Here is an 18907-nt window from a genome sequence, read left to right as displayed (position 1 = left end):
TGGTCGAATTTGCGACATTGCCAGGGTTGATCAGTGTCCGCATTTGCGAGCCAAGGGTCGCATTTTTGATAGTCATATTTGCGAACCCAAGGTCGCAAATGCGACTTCTGCAGCTTAACAAATAGTTGAAATTTCGGGACTTAGTCTCATTTTATCACATTTTGAGCCCTAGACTCGGTGTGAGGCAAATTTTGGAGGGGATTTTCACACATAGCCATTGGGTAAGTTATTTTGACTCAATTTTGATATTATAACTTGATTACTTATGGAGTTTAACATCAAAATCATGTAATTTGAAGGGCAATTTTGGGGATTTTGACCATATTTTGAAAAATAAAAATTTGATATCTGAGAGTCAATTTGGACTTGGATTTGAAAACCAATTATATATTTGGACTCGTGGGATCATGAGTAGTCTAGATCTAACCCTCGACTCGGGTTTTGATCGGGAGGGCCCGGGGTTGACCTTTGTTGACTTTTTGAAAATTGTGTAAAGATCTCAACTTTATTAATCAAAATTGATTTCTCTTGCATTGTTTGATATTATTAAGTCTTTTTTGGCTAGATTTGAGCCGAGCAGAGGTAAATGTTAAAAGGAAAATTATTTTTTGAGTATTCTTGGGGATATTTAGTGAATAAGGCTATTTGAGGTAAGTTTCTTGCGTAACTTTGTGTGGGGGAATTACCCCTTAGGATTTGGTCTAAATTGCATTATTTATGCTTTGTGAAATAACGTGTACATGAGGTGACGAGTGTGTACACGTGTGTATGTGTGGTATATGACCGTATGAGACCTTAGGCTATTAATATGCCTTGAATTGGAGTTGTTTTCTATAAAACATGATATATTGTTGAATTTTCCCCGCACTCTTATGCTATTGTCATGTTATTGTGCATCTTGTTGTTGAGTCGCATGCTATATCTTGATGTGACTTTGGGATATTATTGCTTTTGTGATATTGTGGCACATGTGGGATTGTTGTAAGGGTTGGTTGTTATTATGTGTAGTATAAGGGTGGCGAGATGCGCATGCAACGACATAAGGGAGGTTTTTATTGATGCGCATGCGGCGAGATAAGGGTGGTTTATGCGTGTGCGATGACATAAGGGGAACATTTCATTGTGATGCGCACGCAGAGACATAAGGGTGGCTTGTTGATCATTTTATGTGATATTTCGGGGTGTTCCCTTATTATTGTTCATGTGTTGGAACGGGGATTGATGTTTTGGTCACATACTTGTTCTCTTAAATGTTTCTACCGTGTATTTTCATGAGTTATTGGTTGATTTGATATGCTATCACATGTTCCACTCCTGTTTGATAATTGGTTGGTACAAAAGGGTTATTCTACTTGGAGTTGATGTTACATGTTCTTCGAGGTTGTTGATATCTGTTTCGTTATGTTTTCTGCTGTCAGTTTTCTTTTAATATCTTACACAAGCTATTTTGCTAGTGAGTGTCATGACTTGAACCTCGTCACTACTCCACCGAGGTTAGTCTTGTTACTTACTAGGTGGCGACTATGGTGTACTTATACTACACTTCTGCATATTTTTTGTGCAGATCCATGTACTTCAGCTCGATTTGATCATTAGGAGGTGCTAGAGATTGCCGGAGACTTCAAGGTATCCCTGATGTTCCGTTCGCATGCCTCAGAGTCACCCTCTTTACTTTCTTTGTTACTGTTTATGTATTCCAGATAGTGATGTACACTTTGAGACTTGTTATGTAATCCTTGTAGAGCTTATGACTCAGTATTACCGGATTTTGGGATGATAACCGTTGTATCTCTATTTTGTCTATGTTATGGCATTTCTCAGCTTTAACTTACATTTTGGAGTTGTTATATTTTTTTTGGATATTGTTATGTGATAGGTTTAACTAGTCTTAGGAACTAGGTGCCATCATGACCCCTATGGCGGAATTTTGAGTCATGACAACTTAAATTATATGAGAAGGTCTTGGGAGCTTTTTAGGAGCTTAGGGTTTAGTTTTGGGCAAAAAATGAGGTGGGAAAGGGACCCACATAGGCGGTGGAAAGTTCCACCTTTCTATTATATCTCTACTCCGATGTTGTATCTATGAACGATTTAATGAGTTGGAAAATAGACTCGTAGATCTGCAATTTGGTGGGTGGATGACCATGTAAATCCAAGTATATTGGGATAAAATCTCAATGACATTAGACCCAAATTTCAGTAAACTTGTAAACGTAACTTACGATGACTTTGTTTTACAACTTGCTTGACTTCAAAACTTAACATACAACTATTATATGATTCAAATACCTCATAATATGACCTTCTTACCATCTTAAACACTCTTAGTCTTACCCCGGAAGTACAGGTTATAACATTCCCAATTTTGCCGACTTTGACGAACTTGTTTTCTTCTTCGTTTAGCCTCCAATATTATGACACTTACTTATCACTTGCTTAAACATCATAAAATACTTGTACCCTTAAAGATAACCTTATTGTCTTAGTTTACATCAATTAACTTACGACGCACTTGACGTATGAAAATACGGGGTGTAACATTAGCTCACTCACGACACAAACGACATAAAGGTGCAAAGTGTAACGTACTAGGAACAAGCTTAAGTGCTTGTAATCTCATAAGTAATTTTTTCTCATACTTACATCGACTAACTTACGAAGAACACGGCGTACAAAGGTACAGGGTGTAACACTTATGCTTAAGGAAAGGCAGTATTGGAGGGTTGATTTGTACCGGAAAGAGCCAAGTGTCTTGGTTAACCTTGATTTGAGAGAATTAGGATGTAATTGTGTCTATTTGCTATGTGCTATATGTGTTGGGAACAATGTATATGCAAGGTAACGAGTGTATATGCATTTGCTATGGGTTAAGCATGCGGGTAGAATTCGCTTTATTTATGTTTGTTGCTTTATATGTTATCTCTTCCATGCTATAAATAAATTGTGAAACTCATTGATTGATCTCATTCACGTTAATAGATATATTTATCTTATTGTGATATTGGGCATTTGTCACACCCCGACCTTAGGGAGCTCGACCGGCGCTCAACCAGGATAACCCTGCCGAGCAAGCCTGCTAGATTTTATTCTACCCAAACTCACCCATGAATAACGAGAAGATATATTTTCATTAATTAGACAATAAGGAGATCATGTGTACAACACCACTCCATTACTATTAGCTACTTCATTTATAAGTCCCCAAAATATTACATTACACATCCATAGTTTAGAAGTGGAACATGTGATACAATTACAACATCGCTAGTTTGACCTTCCCAATACTAACATACAACCCACACCATGTCTACGGAACCTCTAACGGGTACAAAAAAGTACTAGGATAGTGCCGGCAACAAGGCCCCGGCTATACCTCAAAATACAATACATGAGAAATAAAAGATACATGACCCCGATATGAAGTAGGGCACACCAAGTCAGCTGAGAGGAGGATGTACTGCTATCACTGATCGATGTCGCCTGCTATGGAACCACCTACATCCATTAAAAGATGCAGCGTCCCCGTTAAAAGGGACGTGAGTACATGTGGAATAGTACTCGTATGTAAGGCAGACAGAACAACATATGGAAATACGATAACTAAAATAAGAGGAAAATAAATTATCCCATATCATCACATGTCAAGTCTTATTATACTTACATCATTCTGAACTTCTTTTAGGATCAAGCGTTCCCTATGAACTATGCGTGGGATACAAAATATAATGTAAAAGTACCAACATGTACAAACAAGGGCAATTGAAGTGACACCTATTGTTCGTGTTGCCTATGCGTCTCACCAGACCGTCCATAGAGTTCACATATTATATTATACACCTATGCGTTTCATAGACCGTCCATAGGGTTCACATATTATATTATACACCTATGCATTTCATAGACCGTCCATAGGGTTTCATTAATATTATATTATACACCTATGCGTTTCATAGACCGTACATAAGGTTTCATTCATATTATATTATACACCTATGCGTTTCATAGACCGTCCATAGGGTTTCATTCATATTATACACCTATGCGTTTCATAGACCATCCATAGGATTCATTCATATTATAAACCTATGCGTTTCATAGACCGTCCATAGGATTTCATTAATATTATACACCTATGCGTTTCATAGACCGTCCATAGGATTCATTCATATTATACACCTATGAGTTTCATAGACCGTCCATAGGATTCACATATTATACCATTATGCACACTACCCTATTTACACTCAAGCGACATAATTAACATTGCCGTTAAGGTCGTAAGTTCCCAGATCATTGGAATACTTCATGTTCATGCTCATCATGGAGAAACACAACTTATTACATTAATACATGCATGGCAAATCACTAAGTAGATTTCAATGGTGCATGGACCCAATTTCTTTTCTTAAGGTTCATCATCATTTAACATAGGGCGTCTCTTTTCTACCTTATTATATACCTCCTTGCCATCTTAAGTTCACTAGCTAAGTTCATGATTCTCGGTGACCTAACATCGAAGTCATTTACATTTATTACTTCAGAAGCATACAACTATAGTTGAAACTATTGGAACATACCATGCCTCATGATTCTCATTTTGGCAAGCGGCCACAGTTCATGTTCATACTATCACTTACTTATACTAGTCATGGGTGATCATAGGACATTAATGACATTATTATATAAAGGAGTCAAAACTCACCTCATAAATGTTCACACATTCTTTCATTTCATTGGCACTATTGGCCACGAATGTAATTCTCATTCCTGGCACGATGGCCACATTTCTACATCTCATACTCGTTTCTTTCACTTTCAAACATCATCACGGATCATCAACAATAAAGCATTTCTATTCAAGACTTTAAGTCCACATGTGAGCAAATAAGATTGTTAAGCACATTGAGATTTTTTACACAATTTGGCATAATAGCTTTCATTTGGATCACGACTTGAAGTTATAACATTTAGATATGCAACCCATGCCTCGAACACATTTTCAAATGGCACATAACATAACAAGAACATTTGGAATATATATTGAGCATATATCTTTTGGACACAAGGATTATTCAAAATCATCAATTTATAATTAGCAACACGGGACTTACAAGAATATCGTGGGATTCAATTCTAAGAGAAGAGTTTAGCCAACATACCTCACTTTGAGCTTTCCTTAATTCACTACACCGTTCCGAAAATCTTAGCAACTTTTATCTATTTAGAGATATGGCCAAATTTAACACAAATTAGGGAGGAATTCATGTTTCTATCTCATTTGAGCATTTTATCAAACATTAGGTGGGCATTATTATTACTAGCTTCTCCTATGGAGGATTTACTTCACCCCACAACCCAAAGTCTACCCATTTGAGTTCAACTACCTTCCCACAACTCATGAATGTACATGCATGCATAAACAACAACCCTCATCCTCCAAACCATCCTCCCCATTACCCATTCCCAAACAAAATTTTGAAATTGAGGGTTAGGGCTAGAATCTTACCTCTTGGTTGAAGACCTTGTGCGATTTCCTTGTTGAATTTCAAAGCTTGGAAAAGGATTGATGAACAACACACTTGGGGCTTCCTCCTCTCTCTCTAGAACACTCTCACTTCTCTCTAAAAATATCAGATTTTTACTCTAAAACGAGCTTCAAAGGCTTTTAATCAAATTTGGGTCAGGTTATAAAATTAGAAAATGGACCCTCTGATGTCAACTCTACGGTCGAAGAATGCATCGCATATCACGTCTGCGGTCCGCAAACTGGACCGCAAAATGGTCCTCTAAATCTGGACTGGTCTGGACAGGTTTGCGGCAGATTTGCGGTCCGCAGACCACTTATGCAGCCACAGAGTGGATCGCATAATCACTCTCCAAAATTCTTCATGCCAAGTCTGCGACGGATGCGCGGACCGTGAAAAAACTATGTGATCGCATAATGGACCGCAGAACAACCTTCAAAATTCAACAAATTCTCTGCTCAACTCCACGATGATTATGCGGCCCGCGAAATGGTTCTGCGATCGCGAAACTGACCGCAAAATCGCCCTCTTAAGCCAAACATTTCCATCAACTCCTCAGTGCATTCTTCAAACATGTAAGCCTACCTCGGCACCACAAAACCATAAATTCTTTGACGAAATTTTATGGGGCCTTACAACATTAAGATTATTTATATTTGGCTGTTGGTGCAAAAGTGATGGTTATTTCCATATGGCGAGTTATGTCCAATCACTCTTCTTGATGTTGTTTGTGCTTCCCACCTTGCTTGGTACTATTTCATATGTTTATGCTCGGTGAGGAAGAGTGAATTGCATGAAGAGTATTTCCGCGCTTGTGAGGAGGAGTGATAATGCACAAAGTATATTTTCATTCTTATTATTGCACGAAAGGTATTTTCGTTCTTGTGAGGAAGAGTGAATATGCACGAATGGTGTTTCTGTGCTTGTTAATATATTTATACTTGGTGAGGAAGAGTGAATTGCACGAAGGGTATTTTCGTGCTTGTGAGGATGAGAGTAAATATCACGACCCAAAATCCACTATAGGTCGTGATGGCGCCTAATACCGCCGTCAGGCAAGCCAACAGTGATTGATCAATTTAATTACTCATTTTATTACTTTGAAATCATAATTTTTATTAATTAAATAGTATGAAATAGAATTTACAGAGTAAGTGATAATATTTACACGAACTACAATAATGAACAATCTGTAGGAACCCCTAAAACCCAGTGTCATAAGTGTATGAGCATCAACTAGGAAACATAATAAAATACAACATCTGTTTGGAATACAAATTAGACAGGAGAATATAAATAACCATGATGGAGACTCTGCAGGCTGCAGAGCGTAACTTGAAAGGTAAAGTCCCCGTAATAGCCGCGCCTCTACGCCCAAAAGACCACTAGACATATATGTACTTGCACAATAAGTGCAACAAATGTAGCATGAGTACATACATCAACACGTACCCAGTAAGTATCTAGCCTAACCCTAGAGAAGTAGTGACGAGGGGTCGACATCGACACATACTAGTGGTCCAATAAGACAGATACAGTAGAAGTAAATAGATGTGAGTCAGAGTAAATAAACGAAATAACAAGTATAAATACGTGGTACAATTCTCCTCTCAGAAATAAATCAAGCTCTCAGCTAGTAGTTACCTCCTTAATCGGAGTATATATATAATGGACCTCACCAGATAGGTCGTCACAGTTCAAATTAGGAAAACTCGTAGATATACTAGCTTCTTGTCAATTATTATGCACGATTTCATAAGAGTATTTTATAGAAATACCGAAGCGTACGACCCGATCCCATCATAATATATGCACTGCCAAGGGTCGAACAACATAAACCATAGATACATCTATTATATTTCCAAGGCGAACGACCTCCTCCCATGAGAGTGTGATACATAATCCTGCCGAGGCGAATGGCCCGATCCCATCATAATGTGCGCATTGCCGAGGGTCGAATGGAACGAACCATAGATGCATCTATTATACTTCCGAGGAAAACGGCCCGATCCCATTAGAATAAGAAGCTTTAACGGGTCCTTGACCCCACTCATGAATGAACGTGTGAGTTATAGATTTTAAGGAAAAACCTTTCGAGGAAAATGCATAGCACGGGAGAAATTCGTAAGAGGAGTACAATTATTCTACGGCTAATCATGAAGCCCGTCAAATCTCTACAATAGCAAGTTTATCATTCTACACAAGTCTAGTCTCAAGTCGCAACATAAAATAAAGGAATTTAATAGGCAAGAGACAACTCAAATAGTACAGTTATAGCATGGCGGGAACCTAAGTCTACCCGGACATAACATGAATCTAGATACGTACGGACTCTCGTCACCTCGTGCGTACGTAGCCCCCGCAACAAGTTGCACATATCAAATACATCACCTAGGGGTAGTTTCCCCCTCACAGAGTTAGACAAGAGACTTACCTCGCTCTAAAGTTCCATAACCGGCTCCAATGCCACTCTAACACTCAACTCCAAGCCAAATGATCCGAAACTAGTCAAATAATGTGTAATAAATCAAAATATACTCCAATCCTTACAATTTAACAATTTATAAAAAAAATTCCCAACTCCGCTCGAAAAGTCAATAAAGTCAACCCTCGGGCCCACGTGCCCGGATTCAAAAAATTTTCAAAGATAAACTTTACCCATGACACCACGAACTCAAATATATAATTTATTCCAATTTCCATGCCCAATTCCGTGGTCAAAATCCAAAAATACCAATTTCTAGGTTTTCTACCAAAAATCCTAAATTTCTACTAATTTCCATGTTTAAATCCATATGTAAACCTTGTATTTAACTCACAATATGCGAGAATTACTTACCTTGACATAGATGAAGAAACTCTTCCCTCCAAGAGCTCCAACAATCGCCTAACCAAATAAAAAATGAGAGAGAAATGGGCTAAGTCTCGGATTAAAAATACCCCCACTGCCCAGCGACTTTCGCACCTGCGGGCCAAATTATCGCACCTGCGAGCATGCTTTTGCGAGACCAATCTCTCTTCTGCGAATGACCACTGCCAGCTGAAGTCTCGCACCTCCGGACACTAGCTCCGCTTCTGCGTAACCGCAAGTGCTGCTAGAGTTGCGCTTATGTGCTGCTGTCTTCTTCTGCGCCTCATTCTCCTGCTTCTGTGATCACACAGGAGCGGGAAAATCTTTGCACCTGCGACCACTGCCAGCCTTTGCCTAGGTTCTCCTTCAGTCACTTCTGCGACGATTATCTCACTTCTGCAACCAACACTTTGCAGAAGAGGTTGCATCAGCAACTAGAATTTTTCCAGTTTTTTCTTAGTCCAAAAATCGATCTGTTAACTATCCGAAATCCACCCGAGCCCCTCCGGCACTCGGGACCTTAACCAAATATACCAACATGTCCCAAAATGCAATGCGAACTTAGTCGAGGCCTCAAATCATGCCAAACAACGTCAAAATTACAAGTCGACGACCAAAACCTTTCTTTCAACTTTCAAACCTTCAAACTTCGACGAACGCGTCCGAACCATACCAAAACATTCCGGAATGATGCCAAACTTTGTGTACAAGTCACAAATGCTCGGAACTCCAAACGGACATCGATAACATAAAAATCCACTTCAAACCAAACTTATGAAATTCTAAAACTTTCAAAAAATGCCAACTTTTCATAATAAGCGCCGAATTGCTCTCGTGCGATCCGATACTCAACCCAAACATACGCCCAAGTCCGAAATCATCATACAAACCTATCGGAACCTTCAAATCCTGATTCCGATGTCGTTTACTCAAAAGTCCAACCTTAGCCAGTTCTTCCAACTTAAAGCTTTTGAAATTAGAACTTTCCTCCCAAATCAACTCCGAAGTTCCCGAAGTTCAATTCCGACCACACGCCCAAGTCATAATATATTAAGTGAAGCTACTCAAGGCCTCAAACCACCGAATGACGTGCTAGATCTCAAAACGACCGGTCGGGTCGTTACATTCTCCCCCACTTAAACATACATTTGTCCTCGAACGTGCTAAGTACTGATCTGGAGTTGTCCAAAATCACTGTTCAACACCTTATGCACCTACCCGTGCCACCACAACCCAGTCGTGTATATTAGCTCGAGCTAGACTAAAGATCCTCCCTCTTATTTAGTCAATAAGCCTTAGAACCAAATTCCAAATTCTGAATTCCTTTACAAGACCTGATTCTAAAATACGAACACCATATCAATCTCCACATGCTGAATCCACACATGATCATGCACCTATGATGACATCACACTGACCTAAAGCCTGTAGTATACCTCATAGCACATATAAGCCATGTTCCAACTCTTGCTATACCACCACGACGGAAGAGAAGTGTAGAAACTTACAACCACCTAACCCAATCAATAAATCATGGAGTTTCTCCTTTTGGCAGGAACCATTACCTCATTTTGAACCGAATAACGATATTTTCTCTTTAATATACCCTTCATAACTACGATCGCACTGATCCTGGGTCCATTAACCTGGTCCCGCCTAGTACAAGACTGCTCAAGCTGTAAGCCATCTCAAACACTGCCAAAATCTCATATGACGCCAATAATGTGCCCGCAAGCTACAAACTCGAATGTGATACATAAGGAAAAATGAACTCTGGAAACGAACTATCTAGCCCGCGTAATGAATAAGACGGTCGAACAGACGCTATGAACCCTTCTCAGAGAATGAGAAACAAAATACACAAGAATAGATATAGGGAACCGTACTCAACATCTCACTGTTGCGGTGCGCAACCCGATCCACACATGATACCGTTGCGGCATACAACCCGATCCAAACATGATACCGTTGCGGCGTGCAACCCGATCCAAACAACGTACCCGTGGCGGCGTGCCACCCGATCCATACATACAATAAATAAGGAAATGCCCATCAAGCCATAATTCTTATTCCTACGAAGTAACGAATATCAACCATGAGCAAACCAAGTGCGAAAATACCACCCTGGAGAGACGGATAGCGCCATACGCTACAAAACCCAAGCACGACTAAGGCACGATAAATGACCTGCATCTCGAGTGCTATCTTGCTCATATAACACCACAAGCTACATGGGACCTCAACACACATGCGAATAATCATGCCGTCTCAATGCGGAACAACTCCCACAGATCACAACCAAAGGAATAGAGCGCCTTCCAGGCACAAACTCTCACATTAACCATAGTACCATAATCTTCATGCTTGGTTTCAATCTTTAACAATCAAGTGACTAATATGTCACACTTATACAGATTTACCCGTAGGATACTCTCCCACGACCTTTCGCACCAGTTAGCAAGTATGCACATCCATACCACCAACCGTTCTAAATCTATAAAGCAAATCAAGAATCCGCAAATAAATACGCCAAACCTCTTACACAGAACGCCGTTCTCAGGTGATACTAAAGAAAATGCCAGCTTACTCTGAACATCTGAATTTCTCCCCTGCTCATCCGAGCTCATGACATTCTTGTCAACACCGAACCGCAACCTTGATCCTCAACTTTCAAATTCCCATACCGCTCACTGCACCTATCATGCCGCTACGCGAGAATACAAGAATTCATCATAACCCCTGAACTACCACTAGAATAAACACTTCATTGGCTAGAAACCTTTCACTCAGCTCATTTAAGAAGAGCCAATGCAATACGCAACTGAATTCCCAAATCGTAGAAAAATACAAACCTCAAGTTGCGATCTAAACCGCCATGACTCCTCCGAAATCCATTTACACTGCAAGGCCATTTGAATCAAATGCCTCCCAAATCAATCAAGTTGTGGTGGCTGTCAAACCCATGCGTACAACCACAAACCACATGTATAACTTCACGTGCTGAAGGAACTGATCTTTGCCACCATCATGCTGATTCAGCCATTACTAACCGACCAAAATTCTTCCAATTTACTTTCGGCTTGCCATAGAAATAATAATAGCTCCATTAAAAAACGTAACGAACCAAATCCGCACTCATCCCGAGTGACCCGCATCACGAGACCACATCGTCTCAATACTCATAAACCATCTCATACTCTCCCTATGCGCACAATAGCATCTCCAACTGGTACACCCATTCTGCATGACCTTTCGCGAATCCGAAGCTATTTCTTCCTTTTCTCCAATACTGCACCGCATACCCGATGATAACATAGAACATTCCAAGTCCCGTTCGTAATCCACTATGAAAACTCGATCCTTACCCGCACAACGGACCCGAAATCCTTAGGCACTGCACTTTAATTCTTGAACCCACTAGGACCGTTGTTGAGAGTCACCCACTCTGACCTGATCCCAAATATAACCAAACTTCAACGCTATGCTAGCACATGAACACCCTCTCAAAGAAGCAACCGGTTGAATTCTTTTCCTTGTACATTACATCCACAAGAAGCATAAACTCTGAGTCTTCCCAAATCATGCACCTCAATCGATAAGGCAAAGTATAGCACACATTCATCGAGTTCCTTGCTCGAATTTTTCCTGATATTTTTCTTTTCTTAGTCATAAATAATCCACCAACGCATCGATTACCAAAAGCCGCACAAGCAGACAACCACGCGATCCAACCATAGACGGTGGGCTCCCCCACTTAGCTTTAAGCTACCATCACATAATGTAGAGCCCACAATGACTCCTCCTTCTCAATTACCATGATCTCATACTTTTAACCTGCCAAATTTCTTGTAGCCTCTTTTTAAACTTTTCACGAACATTCCAAATTATCAACCATAATCGTATACTCAACCTTCCGCTTCGTAGTAAGTAGAACTCTTCGTAGAAACTTCATCAAAATCACACAACCGCCGACCTGTCCACATGAGATAGCCCACCTATGGAATTCCATACCGACATCTCCTAATGACGCTGCACTAGGTACAACTACCATGAAATCAATAAACCCTCCTGAGCCCTTGCTCGTCCACCAGCTGTACAAGTCTATTCCTTCCCCATTGACATCAACTGAAAGTTAAACAATACCTTCCAAACTCAAGTCATGTTGCATCTGAAACGATAATCAAATTTTCACACCCCTCTTCATTTCAAGCAAACTCCTTTTTGCCATATTCAATCTTTCTCCGTACAGTAACCACCATTCCAATTATAATCCATGGACCTAGTCACTTTCCACCATGCCTCCCAAATCGCTCTAATCTTCCTCAAGGTACGTGGCTATCTCACCACATAATCCATATGCTACTCTGCCACTCCCACTTCAGTCAAACCATCTCCTTTAAGCAACTTCTCTACCTCCGCTTTTCATACTTGGGCCTGCTAGTAATCCAACCACCGCGAGACACCTCCCTCCATGTCCTTCCTCATACTTCCCTACCTAAATATTGCCTCAAATCAAACCATACCTGTAGCACCTAAACTAATGAATCGCTACCAACTCTAAACCTCCTAGAAGATCATCTTTCTCTAGCCATCAACATTAGAAATACTAATTTGATTCCGAAACTGCTACACTCCGCTATCTTTGACAACCGCTTCTCGGGCACCATTTCACAACACCCTGCCCCGAAGGCAAATTGAAGAAGACCATAATACCGGCGAACCTTAATGTGTTCCAACAAGGACGACGACACCACATCACAATTGAGAATTCCACCACGCCCGAAAATACCAAGTCTCGTTACTCCATCAACCCAAACCTGAACGTCCATAGACCGATTACCTTTCCTCTGCTGGAATTAAATGCCGAACCTCTAAACCATGAACTGAGAAATCCTCCTTTCGAGTAATTCACTGCCGCGATCCATAAATAAGTACCCTACCATTATACCAGCACTATGCAATAACAATGCATGAACATTATAATATTTTGTGCATAGCCTCAAAACCATCGGTAATACAGCTACTAAGCTAAAATGACAAGACATCCTTTCGCAAGGCGACGATAATAGCCCACTCGAACATGCAGGAAAATCATCTTGCACCACGTCTGCAGTACCACTACAACTCCTCGATGCCCAATCGACAACAAGCGCCCCACGTCGCGTATGATTGAGTCGAAAGGAAATAAAGATACAAGCTTCAATGGAATCAAATCGCACGATGAGGAATCAAGAATGGAAGTGCTCCTAACAGCCCTATAGCCTCTCGAAGATAAGTATAAATGTCTCCTTACCGATCCGCAAGACTCTACTGGACTTGCTCATGACTCGTGAGACCTAAGTAAACCTAACGCTCTGATATCAAGCTGTCACGACATAAAATCCACTATAGGTCGTGATGGCACTTAACGCCGCTGTCAGGCAAGAAAATGGTGATTGATCAATTTAATTACTTATTTTATTACTTTAAAATCATAAATTTTATTAATTAAATAGTATGAAATAGAATTTACAGGGTGAATGAAAATATTTACATGAAATACAATGATGAACAATCTGTAGGAGCCCCCAAAACCTGGTGTCACAAGTGCATGATCATCAACTAGGAAACATAATAAAATATAACATTTGTCTGGATTACAAATTAGACAGGAGAATATAAATAACCTGATGGAGACTCTGTAGGCTACGAAGCATAACATAAAATGCAGCTCACGGTAAAGTCCCCACAATAGCCGCGCCTCTACGCCCAAAAGATCACCAGACATATATGTACCTGCACAATAAGTGCAGCAAGTATAGCATGAGTACATAAATCAACGCGTACCGAGTAAGTATCTAGCCTAACCCGAGAGAAGTAGTGACGAGGAGTCAACATCGACACTTACTAGTGGTCCAATAAGACAGATACAATAGAAGTAAACAAATGTGAGTCAGAGTAAGTAAACGAAATAACAAGTATAAATACATGGTACATTTCTCCTCTCAGCAATAACTCAAGCTCTCAGCTAGTAGTTACCTCCTATATCGGAGTATATATATAATGGACCTCACCAGATAGGTCGTCACAGTTCAAATCAGGAAAACTCGCAGATATACTAGCTTCTTGTCAATTATTACACACGATTTCATAAGAGTATTTTATAGAAATGCCGAAGCGTACGACCCGATCCCATCATAATATGTGCACTGCCAAAGGTCGAACAACACGAACCATAGATACATCTATTTTATTGCCTAGGCGAACGACCCGCTCCCATGAGAGTATGATACATAATCCTGCCAAGGCGAACGGCCCGATCCTACCATAATGTGCGCACTGCCGCGGGTCAAACGACATGAACCATAGATGTATCTATTATACTGCCGAGGTGAATGACCCGGTCCCATTAGAATAAGAAGCTTTAACGGGTCCATGACCCCACTCACAAATGAACGTGTGAGTTAGAGATTTTAAGGAAAAACCTTTCTAGGAAAATGCATAGCACGAGAGAAATTCATAAGAGAAGTACAGTTATTCCACGGCTAATCATGAAGCCCGTCAAATCTCTACAATAGCAAGTCTATCACTCTACACAATTCTAGTCTCAAGTTGCAACATAAAATAAAGGAATTTAATAGGCAAGAGACAACTCAAATAGTACAGTTATAGCATGGCGGGAACCTAAGTCTACCCAGACATAACATGAATCTAGCTACGTATGGACTCTCGTCACCTCGTACGTACGTAGCCCCCTCAACAAGTGGCACATATCAAATACATCACCTAGGGGTAGTTTCCCCCTCACAGAGTTAGACATAAGACTTATCTCGCTTCGAAGTTCCATAACCGGCTCCAACGCCACTCTAACACTCAACTCCAAGCCAAACGATCCGAAACTAGTCAAACAATGTGTAATAAATCAAAATATACTCCAATGCTTACAATTTAACAATTTATAAAAAAAAATTCCCAACTCCGCTCGAAAAGTCAATAAAGTCAACCCTTAGGCCCACGTGCCCGGATTCTGAAATATTTCGAAGATAAACTTTACCCATAACACCGCGAACTCAAATATGTAATTTATTCCAATTTTCATGCCCAATTTCGTGGTCAAAATCCAAAAATACCAATTTCTAGGTTTTCTACAAAATATCCCAAATTTCTACTAATTTCCATGTTTAAATCCATATATAAATCTTGTATTTAACTCACAATATGCGGTAATTACTTACCTTGACATAGATGAAGAAAATCTTCCCTTCAAGAGTTCCAAAAATCGCACAACCAAATGAAAAATGTGAGAGATATGGGCTAAGTCTCGGATTAAAAATACCCCCACTGCCCAGCGACTTTCGCACCTGCGGGCCAAATTATCTCACTTGCGAGCTCGCTTTTGCGAGACCAACCTCGCTTCTATGAATGACCACTGCCAGCTGAATCCTCGCACCTGCAGACACTAGATCCGCTTCTGCGTAACCGCAAGTACGGCTAGAGTTGTGCTTCTGCGCTGCTGTCCGCTTCTGCGCCTCCTTCTCCCGCTTCTGTGATCACGCAGGTGCGGGAAAATCTTTGCACCTGCGACTACTGCCAGCCTCTTCCCAGCTTCCCTTTCAGTCACTTCTATGATGATTATCACACTTCTACGACCAACACTTCACAGAAGCGGTTGCACCAGCAACCAGAATTTTTCCAGTTTTTCCTATGTCCAAAAATCGATCCGTTAACCATTCGGAATAAACCCGAGGCCCTCGGGACCTTAACCAAATATACCAATACATCCCAAAATGCAATGCAAATTTAATCGAGGCCTCAAATCACGCCAAATAACGTCAAAATTACAAATCGACGGCCAAAATCTTTCTTTTCACTTTCAACCTTCAAACTTCGACGAACGCGTCTGAACCATAGAAAAATATTCCGGAATGCCACCAAACTTTACGTACAAGTGACAAATCACGACACGAACCTATTCCAAGCCCCGGAACTCCAAACGGACATCGATAACATAAAAATCCACTTCAAACCAAACTTATGAAATTCTAAAACTTTCAAAAAAGGCCAACTTTCCATAATAAGCGCTGAATTGCTCCCGGGTGATACGATACTCAACCCGAACATATGCCCAAGTCCAAAATCATTATACGAACCTATCAAAACCTTCAAATCCTGATTGCGAGGCCGTTTACTCAAAAGTCCAACCTTAGCTAGTTCTTCCAACTTAAAGCTTTCGAAATTAGAAATTTCCTCCCAAATCAACTCTGAACTTCCCGAAGTTCAATTCTGACCACACGTACAAGTCATAATACCTTAAGTGAAGCTACTCAAAGCCTCAAACTGCCGAACGACATGTTAGAGCTCAAAATGACCGTTCAGGTCGTTAAAGTAAAAGCACGAAGGGTGATGCCGTGCCGATTGATTGATATCTTTTATTCCTTTCTTTTACTATGAGGATCAAGGATTTGGATATGTTGTTCCATCGTTGCCTTGTAAATTTCTTGGACTTGTGTTGCTATGAAAGGCTTTTTTGGTATTATTTTGTAAGTATAGTCTTTTATATTCCTTAGTTGCTTCTTCTATTATTCCTAGTATTATTACTTCTTTCTATTACACGTGTTATCTCACTTGTTATCTATTTTTGTTGTTTTACTTGCTATTTTCTCTCGCTATCTTAATTGCTCTATCTCTCATTATTTTATCGTTACTTAACTGCACAAGTTTGTATAATAGGTATCTTGTCTTAGCCTCATCACTACCTCGTCGTACTTTAACCTCGACACCTACGAAGTACATTGAGCCGGTTGTACTCATACTACACTTCTGTACTTCTTGTGCAGATTTTGGCATCAGACCCAGTGGTGTGTCGAGGACTGACTGTTGCACCCTATTTTGCACTAGTCAAGACAAGATTCAACTTGTGGTTTCTCTGTTGTTGATGAAAGAGAGTCACCACCTAATAATTAAAGGTATACAAGGGTACCTATTTAATTACTAAGTCATGTTCCTTATAGGTCTGCAAATCGGTAAGATCATGGGTAATGTTTCTTGTTCTTCTAAGGGGAAGGTGTTAAGCACCCCTTAAAATGTACTTGAGGTAGCTCCATAGGACATAGACTAATTTTTAAGGAATCAGTTATTTACACTATGCTTAATTACTATTAGGGCATGATTTACTATATATATATATATATATTAAAGGGAGGGTATATAAAAGGGATGGGAGACTTAAGGAGGATACGATATTATAAAAGAGTTATTGAAGGTTAAAAGAGTTCTAAAAGTCATCCGTATTTTAAGGCTTGTAATTATGGAAGTAATTAACTTAGAGAATAGATGTTTGTATGATTCTAAAAGATATTTGTAAGAGAGTGATTCTAAATGTACCTTGATTTGAAAATCTAAAAAGGAGCGATCTTTGAAAACTCTACTTGAGGCGGCATTACCTTATTGTTTTCATGAGAAAATCTGATTTCATTCCATGTTAGTAAAAACCAGCGATTCTTTTCTGATTTCCTTTTTGAAAATGGGATGTTGAAGATGAATAAACTATCATTAGTGGAGCGAAGATTAATTACAAACTAATTCTCTTTAAATCCTATATTAGTTAAAGTTTGTCTATGTTTCAGTTGATATTAAAACATGAAGGTAAAGCACAAAATCTAATAAATGAGTATTAAATACATGATAATTAAATATGATAAAATGACAAAGACAGTATGTGAAAGTAATGAAAGTAGTAAACTAGGCTATGGAAGCAATGAATAGTAACGAAAGAAATAAGGGAGAGAAGACTCGACTCTGATGGTTGGGCCTCAATAAGGTAGGCCCAGCAATTGAAAGACGCGACTATAGCTGACTGGATCCTCCAAAAAATGCAACAAAGCTGGTTTGGGCCTGAGTTGCTTACGAACTCAGCAGGCCCAAATATGTACATACCCAAAAGAAAGAAAGTCATTAGATGCCTATTCCACATTGTCAACATATTCGAAAATATATGTAATGCATATAGACAAATAACTGGAATAAGAAATTTATCAATATTCAAATACTATGGGAAATTATATTAATGTGGTAGTTATACTCGGCAAATAATTTACATTAAAAAATATTTCGTTGTCATTAAACATTAAACCCTTAAAGAACTAAATGTGTCAATGAATCAAGGGCTAATGAGGAAGTTCTACTCAAGGTCAATGCTCCCTTTGAAGCCCCCGACACTTCAAAGTTCCCAAGGGACTCAAGGCCCATGGCAATGCTTGTGCCGGGGACGGCAGCCCAACCTAGAGTTAATCTTCACTCCCAAATACCCTTTAGCACTACCAACATATTTTCCTTATAGGTTTAAATACCAATGAGGCCCTTTCAATGTAAACTAAGTGCTATAGGTCAACATTTGATACCAAACAAAACATATATCAAGTGAATTTAAAGGCCTGACTTTCAAATACACATAGGTGAGGAGAAGAAACATCACAAGCATGCTGTCAAGGTCTGAATATCAGAGAAGAACACAGTCTAAGGAAAGGCAAGCTATACACGGTCATATATGCAA

Source organism: Nicotiana tabacum, chromosome 2, assembly GCF_000715075.1.
Source record: "Nicotiana tabacum cultivar K326 chromosome 2, ASM71507v2, whole genome shotgun sequence".
In the NCBI taxonomy this organism is placed as follows: domain Eukaryota; kingdom Viridiplantae; phylum Streptophyta; class Magnoliopsida; order Solanales; family Solanaceae; genus Nicotiana; species Nicotiana tabacum.
This window is presented reverse-complemented; position numbering follows the sequence as displayed.